The sequence below is a fragment of the Scleropages formosus genome, chromosome 12 (assembly GCF_900964775.1).
Source record: "Scleropages formosus chromosome 12, fSclFor1.1, whole genome shotgun sequence".
Lineage (NCBI taxonomy): Eukaryota > Metazoa > Chordata > Actinopteri > Osteoglossiformes > Osteoglossidae > Scleropages > Scleropages formosus.
This window is the reverse complement of record NC_041817.1, coordinates 4,504,661-4,517,276: the sequence shown is the minus strand read 5'-3', so window position 1 is coordinate 4,517,276 and position 12,616 is coordinate 4,504,661.

Genomic DNA, 12,616 nt, shown 5'->3' with positions numbered 1-12,616 from the left:
GATATTAAGTTGTTGAATAATGGATAAATCTTTATGCAGCTACTTGTGGGATGTACACCGATTCATATGGTGGAATGTAACGAATTAACTGTACTGCTATCACACGTCTGCATCCAGGTCTCTCCTTCTGTTGATGTAATGCACTGATTATCTTTTTCTAAGATGCAGGTCACGTTGGAGAAAAGTGCCTGCTAAATGAAAACATAAACGTAAACAACACTTGGTGTTTATGTATTCTTTCAGCTTTTAACAACAAAAAAAAACATTAAAGACAAAAGAAATCAAAAACAATGCAGCTAAAATTACAAGCTGATTTGATGTCTCATGGCATTAGAGCTGTGCTGTTCAATGTGGGTTCAATGCCTGCTCAGTCTGTGTGTGATTTGTATGTTCTCCATGTGGTTTCCTCCCACAGTCTAGTGTTCAAGGTTGACTTGTAACTCTAAATAGCACTTTGCGTGTGTGTGTGTAACTGCTCTGTTGTATAAATGTGTGATTGACTGAATGAGAGCTTTGTACAATGTATCTATCATTGTAAGTCATCTTGGATAAAGTCACAGTGCCAGTGACGGATGTACATCTTAGCGAGTACAGAGGGCAAGTGCTGAAACAACTCGAACGAGAAAACTTGCAGGTAGCATGGAGATATGAAGAACAGAGGGGTCCAAGGGACAACACCGTTGGCTAGATAACAGCAGTCCCATTTCATGCACAACATGATTCACACACACACACACACACACACACACACACACACACACACACACACACACACACACACACACACACACACACACACACATTTTCTGAACCGCTTGTCCCATATGGGGTCGCGGGGACACAGGGCTGTAAGGCCAGAGGGGGGAGGGGGATACACCCAGGACGAGACAGCAGTCCACCACAAGGCACCCCAAGCGGGACTCGAACCCCAGACCCACTGGAGAGCAGGACCCGGTCCAACCCACTGCGCCACCGCCCCCCCACAACACAATTCCAGAAGACAAAATACAAAACATCTGGTTCATTTTTCTCTTTTTTTAATTTTTTTTCTCTCATTTCCCCCTTTTTGAAATTCCACTGCAACCAAACATAGGGAGGGCAAAAATTTTCCAATAGTCAAAAATTCCCTGCCAACCGTCTGCAAGAGTGGTCAAGCAGAGCTCTGAATCTGTCAGGTTGTGGACTTACTCCAGAGTGGGTTCATTCAGTGACAGGCCTTGTTCATGAATTGAATCGAGCTCGTCATGACATATTGATGTAGTTTCAGGCAATACAACAAACACATAGGTGAACATATGAGCCTTCTTAATGCACATCTTGATAGAGAAAGTGAGGAGTCTAACAGAGACAAGCACTATCACCAGTAATATATATATTACATATTTAAAGCAACCATTTTCCCCAAGTTCCCAATGATGACAGCAACCAGTCAAACATGCCTCCTTTGCCTTTGTTGTAGGAGTAGTCCAGGGCCAAACGGTTCTGTATGGTGACAATGCACATGGCAATCAACTCTGCATTTGCGTCCATCAGGTTGCCAGCATTGTTGTAGACAAGTTCCTCCAGTTCCTTTGCCATGTACTGGAGCTGGTTGACAGCTTTCCATCATCCATAAATGAAGGAGACTAGGCCGATGAAGACCTTCTCAGTCTCATAAATACAGATGTTCTGCTTTTTAAGCAACTGGGGGCACTCTTGATGGGTGTGATGCAGGGCTGGTTGGCAGGAGTCAGGGTGCCAAAGGTGTCGTACAAGTTGCCTGATATGGGGAATGATATAAGAGAGACAAAAAGAACCAGACAAATCAGGGTATAACTAGGGATGTGCTCAATACCCAATATGCACCGTAAGGGAGTAGGGCATAGTTTGTCAAAGAAAAGGTTCTCTGCAATTAATTGTCCCTTGTGAGATTTGTCATATTATTTGCAAATTGAACTCCCTTGGAACTCTACTGCCATAAATGAGCATTTAGAATTTCCCATGGAGTATGAAGAGTTTTGCACAAAACAGAGTAAGCCTTAGACAACAATAGTCAAAGAGTGGTCAATAGCCTAGAAGAATTATCACATCATCTGCTATAATTTTGGGCAAAAAACAGGCAGTGCAGTTGTAACCAGTGTCCATCCTGAATACAGACACTTGATGAAAAATATGCATCCAGAAGAAGAGAACAGGGGAAATATTTTTAGTCAGTTTAACGAGTCACACAATGTTGCTGGTAGTGGGCAAAGGACGTGTGACCTGTGGAAAAGGACATAGACCTGTGCTGACCGAATAGGGAATGTGCTTTATACCCAACATCAGGAACTGTTAGCAGAAACAGCATATCTTGAGCTTAATGGCAGAAACATATTAATACCATGTAAACCTTTATGGAAATGTTTAACAGATCTTTTTTCTATAGAACAAGATGGCAACGATGATGGTTTACTGTCAGCGTAAATATCAGCATGAGTGTCATGCAAGCGTAGGCTCATTTACCTACTGATACAATTAATATGTGAGCTTATGCGTTCAAAAAGCCTGGAAGTGATTATAGCTAGGTCCCCCCATAGATTTATGATGCTCATCAGGACAATGGTGCACAGCTCTCATTTCCACCAATTGCACCGTCTGGTAATCCAGAGGTCCCATGGGGCCATTTGCAGTGTGCCCAAGAGGGTCATCCTATCATGTGCAGATGTGAGGCCAATATCGACGTGTATTGCTGTAACGTTTGGACATGGACGTAAAGTATAATGACCCCACATGCAGAGTGCATTTATTTGTGCACAGTGCAAACTAGAAAGTACAGTGCAGATGTGACATAATGAGGATGGAACAAATACATGGCGGTGATATTCATGCAAGTTAATAGATGAAATAGGAATATGTGAATGAAACTTAGACACGTCACGAAATAGAACACTAGAACACGGGAACTGAACAGTCATGCAGAATGGCTCAGACAAGATAGAACTGGCAGAACTTGAACACAAACACCAACGGAACAGGACTTTGGAAACCAGTGAATAAATATGGATCACTAGGCTATCGTAAGAAAGGCAGTAGGGAGCTACTCAAGAATCCGCAACCTTGAGTATGTTCTTTGTTACTTTCATAGCTGTTGGCCATCAGATTATGGACAGGTGTGTGAATTTGGTCTGATGAAAGAGAGTTACACCTCTTTTTTGTCACAGGGGTTACTACTCACCTGGGACTTGACACATCTGAAACATTTCAGTGCTGTTCTTGTGACTAGAAGCATCTGGAAGGGACCCTCCCACCTCCACTGCAGTGCATTTTTACTCTGAAACAGACACACACACTTTACAAACTGCTTGTCCCATACGGGGTCACAGGGAACCAGAGCCTACCCGGCAACTCAGGGCATAAGGCCAGAGGGGGAGGGGACAGGACGCCAGTCCACCGCAAGGCACCCCAAGCGGGACTCAAACCCCAGACCCACCAGCAAGCAGGACCCAGTCCAACCCACCTCCCCCTCTGAAACACAGACACACACACACACACACACACACACACACACACACACACACACACACACACACACACACACACACACACACACAATTTTCAGAACCCCTTGTCCCAAACAGGGTGCAGGGAACCGGAGCCTACGCAGCAACACAGAGCGTAAGGCCAGAGGGGGAGAGGACACACCCAGGAAAGGGTTGCCAGTCCACCGCAAGGCACCCCAAGCAGGACTTGAACCCCAGACCCACCGGAGAGCAGGACTGCAGTCCAACCCACTGCGCCACCACACCCCCTTCCCTCTGAAACACTTTTTTTTATAAAATTAAATTTATAAAAAAATAAATTTAAACACACACACACACACATTTTCAGAACCGCTCGTCCCATACGGGGTCACGGGGAACCGGAGCCTAACCCGGCAACTCAGGGCGTAAGGCTGGAGGGGGAGAGGACACACCCAGGACGGGACGCCAGTCCGTCGCAAGGCACCCCAAGCAGGACTTGAACCCCAGACCCACCGGAGAGCAGGACTGCAGTCCAACCTACTGCGCCACCACACCCCCTTCCCTCTGAAACACTTTTTTTTATAAAATTAAATTTATAAAAAAATAAATTTAAACAATAAAATAAAAATTTAACAAAGCAATAATTTTATTTAAATTTTCTGATTTCTTGTGTCTAGTAGCAATTCCAGCTCTGTTGAGCCTTCCAAAAATAAACAAATAAAGAAAGTGAATTTGAATTGCAAACCAACCAGTTACACAGTACGTTGCACCCAGGCTTATCCACCACTTACTTGGTCTCTGTCACGACCTGCGCACCCAACTCATCGGTGACACCTGCTGAATTCCCCTCGTGGCCAAGAGCGGGTGGAACTCCGTGGCCCTTCTCACCTGTTTTTGTAAGGGGCTGAACCCCCGTATACAAGATGAGCTCACCTACAGGAGAGAAGACGATGACTTCGACTGGTTTGTGGAGACTGCCATTGCCATAGACAACCTTGGCCGGTCTCAGCGATCCCGGGGAGGTTAGGCTAGCTGCCCAGCGTCCAAGTCGGAGGAGGAACCCAAACCCACGCAGGTGGGGCCCAGCCGACTCAGACCTGAGGAGCGGAGAAGGAGGATGGTGGGGAATTTGTGCCTCTATTGCGGGTCCCCAGAGCATCTCCGAGCCATCTGTTCTGTCCGGCCCTCCCAGGGGAACACCAAGAACCCAAAGGTGAGTTCGGGGGAACATCGGGGACAATTAGGATTACCCATGAGTATTGCTTGGGGAGGAAATCGGGTACAAGCAAGTGCTCTGATTGATTCAGGAGCAGTGGGCAGTTTCATGGACTGGGGCTTTGCCAGGGCACACCATGTTCCACTGAAAACATGTGAGGTCACCTTGCGAGTGAAAGCGCTAGACGGTCAGGCCTTGGGGTCCGGGGTCGTTGACACACGGACCATCCCTCTCCTGCTCGAGACCGGGGCTTGTCACCACGAAACACTGACCTTTTTTTTGATTTAAGCTCCAGATACCCCAATTATTCTAGGTTATCCCTGGTTGACCCACTACAACCCAGTCTTCCGATGGAGCACCAATGAACTGGTTGCATGGGGAGACATCTGTCACTCGTCTTGCCTCACACTCCCGTGTCGGGCCACCTCTGTGGAAGGAGTAGAGGGGCCTTCCCCTGCCGGAGATACCCCCGGAATACAAAGACCTACGTGAGGTGTTCAGTAAGACCCGCGCTGCAGAGTTACCTCTGCACCGGCCTTGGGACTGCGCAATTGACCTTCTACCAGGTACCACGCTGCCTCGGGGTCGGGTTTATCCCCTGTCGTTGCCAGAACAACAGGCCATGCAAGAGTACATCAAAGAGGCCCTCGCGTCCGGTCTGATTCAGCCTTCTGCAGCTTCTGCTGCTGCAGGGTTTTTCTTTATTAGCAAGAAAGATGGGGGCTTGAGACCATACATCGACTATCGGGGATTAAACGCGATCATGGTCAAGTACCCCCATCCCTTACTGTTGATCACTTCCGCATAGGAAGGTGTTCATGGCTCCACCTGGTTCTCCAAGTTAGACCTTCGTAGCGCATATAATCTGATCTGGATCCGGGAGGGGAATGAGTGGAAGACAACTTTTTCCCCTACGCTTGGTCATTACGAGTACAGGGTCATGCCTTTTAGCCTAGTAAATGCTCCCTCAGTCTTCCAGGCATTCCTGAACCACATGTTTGGGGACTTCATTAACCACTGTGTAATAGTTTATCTAGATGACATCCTGATTTACTCCAGAACCCGAGAGCAACATATCCAGCAGGTGCGGGCGGTCCTCAGGCAACTCTTGCAGCACCATCTGTACATCAAGGGAGAAAAATGTGAGTTCCACAAGCGCCAGATCTCCTTCTTGGGTTACATCCTGAGCCAAGAAGGAGTCTCCATGGACCCCCGGAAAGTCAGCACGATGACATCCTGGCCACGACCCACCACGGTAAGGGCTCTCCAATGCTTTCTTGGATTTGTCAACTTTTATCGCCGTTTTATCCGAAACTTCAGCACCGTGGCCGCTCCCCTTACAACACTGACCTCCAGCAAAGAACGAGGACTCCCTTGGGGAGTGGAGGCAGAGAGGGCTTTCCAGGAACTGAAATCCCTGTTCACCTCTGCCCCGGTGCTGAGACAGCCTGACCCGTCTTTACCCTTCGTGTTGGAGGTAGATGCATTGTCAGTAGGAGTGGGGGCTGTCCTGTCTCAGAGACAAGGGGATCCGCCGAGGTTATACCGTTGTGCATTTTTCTCTCTAAAGATGACTCCGGCCGAGTGTAACTATGACATAGGAAATCAGGAACTCCTTGCTACTAAACTCGCTCTAGAGGAGTGGCGTCATTGGTTGGAAGGAGCTGTTCATCCCTTTCTGGTGCTAACTGACCACAGAAACCTTGAATATCTTGAAACTGCTAAGAGGTTAAACTCCCGTCAGCCTCGGTGGGCATTATTATTACAAGGTTCAATTTTACCGTGTCTTATCGCCCAGGTTCCAAGAACATGAAAGCAGATGCCCTATCCCAGCTGCACAACCCCGATCCTCTGCCCCCTAATCCAGAGGGGATTCTACCCAAGGGGTGTGTGGTTGGCCCGATCCACTGGCAACTGCTTCAGGACATACAAGGAGCTCAGGCCTGTGAGCCTGAACCTCCCGGCAAACCTGCTGGACGAGTGTATGTGCCCAGTACACTCCGCGCGACAGTGTTGAAATGGGCGCATGAGATCCCGGAAGCGGGGCATCCAGGAATCCGATGCACCCTTTCTCTGTTGCAGGGGCGTTTCTGGTGGCCTTCTGTGTCAGACGACGTCCGAGACTTCGTGCAGGCTTGCGCCATCTGCGCCTAGACCTGTACCCTGCCCGAGAAGGCCACGGGCTTCCTGGAACCCTTGCCTGCACCGGCCAAACCCTGGCCCCATGTGGCCCTGGACTTCCTGGTGGACCTTCCGGTCTCTGAGGGTAAGACAGTGCTACTCTCTGTTGTAGACCGCTTCTCCAAGGCCTGCAGACTGGTTCCCCTTCCTAAGTTACCTACCACTTTGGAGGCCGCGGAAATCCTTTTCAAGCAAGTTTTTAAGCTGTACGGGCTCCAAGAAGATATCGTTTCAGATAGAGGACCCCAGTTTACTCCCCGGGTGTGGAAGGCCTTCTGGAGACGGTTTGGAGTAACAGTTAGCCTCACCTCAGGGTACCATCCGCAGGCCAACAGCCAGGTAGAACGACTGCACCAGGACATAGCGCGGTATCTCCGAGCCTATTTGTAACACACGTAAAACACGTGGTGTAATGTTTTGTTCTAAGGCCAGTAGGTTCATCCATGGAGGTGTAAATAAAGGACCACTCGATTTGGTAATTATTAAAATTAACTATTAAAATTTACCAAAAACTATATTTTTCTCATTTCTCATGTACATTATTTTCAGTAAAACGGCTTAAATAACATAAAACTGAACTGTGATAACTTAAAGCAACAAGGAAAAAAAATAATAATTTGCTTACACACAATACACACCATACAAATTGTAGCAAAGGGCTAGTAAGGGTGCATCCCAATATTATAACTAGGCATACCCAAGCTAACACTTGTTTAACAATTAAAATTTAACACACTAGTAAAACAATCAATATTTACAGTTCAAATATTAATTTCTCAGTGCTTCCAGTTTCAACACGGCAGTCACCGAGGTTTAAATTAGTTCCAACAGGGGAATCGTGTCCATCAAGTAGCGATAGTGTTCGTTATAACAGTAACACAAACTTGCCAAACTCCTCACTTGAAGATTGGAAATCGAGTCCTTTTCAGTCTTCCAAATCCAAGGCTCAGTTCTTTGGGTGGCTCGCCATCTACGCCTTCGCGTAGAAAATCGTTGTTGCTCCAAAAAAAATTAAAACTGACCGAATCCGTGTGCAATGGAAACAGCAGTGGAGTGATTTTCTCAATTTCTTAAATTTTATCCCACTCAGTAAAAAAGTTTCGCGTGTGCGCTCTATTCACGAGGTTCAGTTACAAGACTGAATCAGTGGCGCTCTTCACAGAACTGCCACGTGGGAAGGCGGGACTTCCAGTTGTGCTCTCATCCTACTGGATGATTGACCTAGTCAATCATTTCTAAGAAATTAGGAAAAAATAAAAATAATTCCTCCCTATCATAAAATTATTTCCCTTAATTAAAGTTAAATCTGCTAATCATGTAATATATTGTGCAATATATTTACAGGGTTACATCTTGTTCCCAGCAGCCGCACCAATGGCACCGTTACCTGGCTTGGGCCGAGTATGTCCACCCACAACTCCGCCCAACATACTTCCACTGGGATCTCACCCTTCCAATGTATTCTAGGTTACCAACCTGTTCTATTTCCCAGAGAAACCCCTGAGAGTCCGGTCCTGGCTGTGGAAACCTGGCACTGCGAGAGCGCTCATGTGTGGAAAACAGTCTGGGACCACCTGCTCCGCAGTGCGGAGAGACACAAATACCAAGCCGATCAACACCACCGTACCCTCACTTTCGTTCCAGGTCAAAGGGTGTGGCTTTCTACTAGGGATTTGAATCTAAAGACCCCCTTGTAAAAACTTGGACCCCGATACATTGGCCCTTTCAATGTCCTACGCAGGGTCACACCGGTCACTTACCGTCTCCTGTTACCTCCTGACCTCCGAGTGCATCCCACGTTCCATGTCTCCTGTTGAAGCCAGCAGGAGTGTCTCTACACCAGCCACCTGGAGACATCGCACCCTCCCCTCTGTTGCCTCTGGATGGTGACAACACCTACAGGGTCCGGGTCCTGCTGGACTCTCGCAGATGGAGGGATCGGCTGCAGTATCTGGTTAATTGGGAGGGGTACGGTCCGGAGGAACGTTCATGGGTGACTGCTTCTGATGTTCTTGACCCAGAGCTGATTGCTGTCTTTCACAGGGACCACCCGGAGCGGCCGGCCCCTCGCCCCCGGGGGCGCCCTCCTTCTAGACCCAGGGCGTCTGTGGCTGCCCGTCGGGGGGGTACTGTCATGACCTGCGCACCCAACTCATCGGCGACACCTGTCGTTTCCTGATGGAAGCGAGCGTAAAAAGGGACAACGAGGATGCTGGGGTGTGGAACCTCGTTTTGTCTTCCTTGTTTCCAGTACGACGCAATTACCGTGAACCCAGCCTGATACCGACCTTCGTCTTTTGTTTCTTGACCACGCTCTTTGTCTTGTCCTCTGTATAACGTTTACCGATCGCCTGACCTACGCCTGTCCCACGAGCTGAGTTTGAATTACAATTTTAATTTATTAAACGTTGTGTTTCTTTCGGGGGGTGCGGTGGTGCAGTGGGTTGGACCATGGTCCTGCTCTCCAGTGGGTCTGGGGTTCGAGTCCTGCTTGGGGTGCCTTGCGGCGGACTGGCATCCCGTCCTGGGTATGTGCCCTCCGGCTTTACGCCCTGTGTTGCCGGGTAGGCTCCGGTTCCCCGCAACCCCATATGGGACAAGCGGTTCTGAAAATGTGTGTGTGTGTGTGTGTGTGTGTGCGCGCGTGCGCGCGTGTCTCTTTTCTCTGCACTTGAGTTCGTCCTTCATCCAGCGCTAACATGACAGTCTCGTGTTCCGACTATCTGAGAGTTGCACACTGTTGAATCCATATGGATAATCTATAGTTGTGACAAGTTTTTTTAATTGTGAAAATAGGCTTGCTTCTGAATAATTTCCTGTTAAAGGCCAAATTTGCCTTGCTTTTATAGCGAGTACAAAGAGTTGTCTATAATACTCTGAGGTTACAATTTGATGGTAATTCATTACCTTATAAATCATGTTCATCAAAGTTTCATCTTTTGAAAAATTTCAAAAAGTCAAGATTCATTTTTTTGTATAATTCCTCAATGACGATTCGAAGTCGAGTCGATGAATCTGTTCAGTGCTTCAAGGGGTTGGGTTCAAGGTTTGGATTGATGGTGCATGAATGTGGACAAAATCGCCTGGAGAAAAAGAATGATAAGATGTATCATGAGTTACTGGTTGGGCTTCTCACAATTGTGAGTGGAAGGTGTTTGGGGTTTTGCTCAGTCCAACACAGTATGCAAACAGGTTATTGTCTCTGTGGTGAATGCCCATTTCCTTGACAGTCAGGAGAGGATCAGGAGGAACTGCAATGGGTTTGCCTGTCACTATCTCAAAGGCTGTCAGTCCATGCTGTCGATGTGGGCTGTTGTGCACGGCAATCAGTGCCAGAAGAAGGGCGTAAGGCCATTTCAGCCCTGTGGTCATGCAGATCTGCAGTTTGTTCCTGTACGGCATTCCACTATTTCTGGGGACTGTGGATGATAAGGACAGTGCATGAACACTAATCCCGTACTGAGACATTGATTAATTTGGAGGGCTTTACATACTTCCTTCATGACCTGGCCCATAAAGTGAGGCCCTTAGTCACTGGAAAATATGGGAATACGAAATCGGGCAATATATTCATGTAACAGTCCTTAGCTACAGTCACATCATCTTCCCAACCACAGACAAATGCTTCTGTGCATTTGGAAAAATATGAGAGCTATCACTAGTATGTGCTTCAGTCTAATCACTGAGGACATATGAACAAAGTCCATGTGAAGATACAAAAATGGGCCCTTTGGCAAAGGCTGTACTGGTGCTGCAGCCTTCTCAGCTCAGCCAACATTATACTTTTTCACAAATTTTACTGGTTTCGCAGAGTGAGTTCGCTATGCTGTGGACGCCTGTTTCAAAATGCTTGCACTTATCCCCCCCACAAGTTGGCGAGTAAGGCACAAGACTGGTGGAACCTGAGCCGGAAGCAGCAGCTGCCTTTGCAGCAGCATCCACTCATGCATTTTCCTTGAGAGACATTGTCAGAAAAGTTTGTATGAGTGGCACATTTAACAGCAAACTCAGATGGATAGGTTGTGGAATCAAGAAGTTTCTGAACACCTACATATTTAATGGGAGAGCCAAGAGCTGGTAAGGAATCTGCAGTGACATCATAACATACATAGTTCATGCACAACACTGAAAGCATATTGTAAGTCAGTATAAATAGTAACAGATTGATCCTTTGCTAAGATGGAAGCTCTAATGAGGTCAAATAACTCCTCCTGCTGAGCAGAGTAAGAAGGGGGTAGTTTGGCTATATGCATAACGTCATAGGAAGAACAGATTGCATAACCAACCCCTAGAAAACTTTCAGGGGCTCAAGAGGAAGATCCATCAAGAAAAAGACTAAGGTCAGGATTCAAAAGAGGCACATCGGTAAGGTTGTGGCGAGGTTTGGGGGCTAAATCGGTAGTAAATTCTCAGTTATGGGATTCTCATTCTCGTGAATGGGGAGGAGAGTAGAAAGGTTCAGGGTAGAGCGGCGATGGTTGGTAAGCTTTGCTGTCATTAATGGAACTTCCTTTATGGAAGGATTAGCGTGCAGCAATAAAACACTGCGTTAACGAGAGAAGGAGTAGAGTTTCTACCAAATGCAGAACGTATAGGATAAGAGCATGTTCAAGAACTATGGTGTTAGCTTGCTTCAACACATAAACCACAGTGGTGACAACACTGAGACAAGGGGTAGAGCTTTGTTTATACTTGGGGTAGCACCATCCAGGTTTATAACCTACCTCTTGGTAACTGCAAGCAAGTAAAATGAGGATGGGTTTAAAGGGAGTGAAAAGAAAGCAGAGCACAAATCTACTACGGAGTAGTGTGTGGTGGTGGCAGGAATGCAGGAAAGGATAATTGCAGGACTGGAACAACAGAGAATGCCGGAAAAACCACAGTATTTGCTGCTCAGCTCTACAAAACACCACATATTCTTACCTGGTTTCTCCATAAGGAGGATAGTAGTGTTACAAGGGCTCATAATTGGGATGATAACTCCTTTTTTAGGCAGGACTTCAATCACAGGAGCAATGCCTCTCAAGGTTTTGAGGGTTTCTTTGTAGGGGCTTAGTTGGCTCTATGGTGATGATTTCGGGGGTGGCGGAGCATATTTTCCCTACCTCGTTATGGAGTGGGCTATAGACAGCTTCGTACTGAAAGGAGCTCATCAGGCACCTGTAATAGGGTCACCTGAGGGAGGACAGATGTTACATGCTCAAAAGGTAAAAGCATAGGTCTGCTATCTGCAAATCTTTGTTTTTGCAATAGTTACTGGATGTATATGAGCACACCACAAACAATGCACAGTGGATCCTAACTCTTTAGGCTCATAATCAGCTGAGACCTGTACAGTTATATGAAGAGAACTGTGCTGGGTACTGAAAAAGTGGTAACCAAGTGTCAGTAAGAGAGACTACAATGGCTAGCCCTTCTGGAGCAAAGGTTAGGGCAGTAACCATTAGCTCTGTTTCTTCATCCAAGTATGGGTCTGCATGTTCAGCATACAGAGTCCTTACCCTGTGGGACAAGCTTTGTGGTACAATGCAACAATGACAAGTAGAATGAAGATCTCCAAGAGAATGAAATGGATGTGGAAGACTTAACAGTGTCTACCACCTGACATGAGGGGTAGCACTGGACAGTTTCCGCCAGTAGACAGAGTCTGAGTCATAGCACAGTGCAGCGAGAATATTGTAGTAGGAGATGGTCTGAGTTTCTTCTGTAAGCATTGTCACTCCATCTGGGAAATAATGTA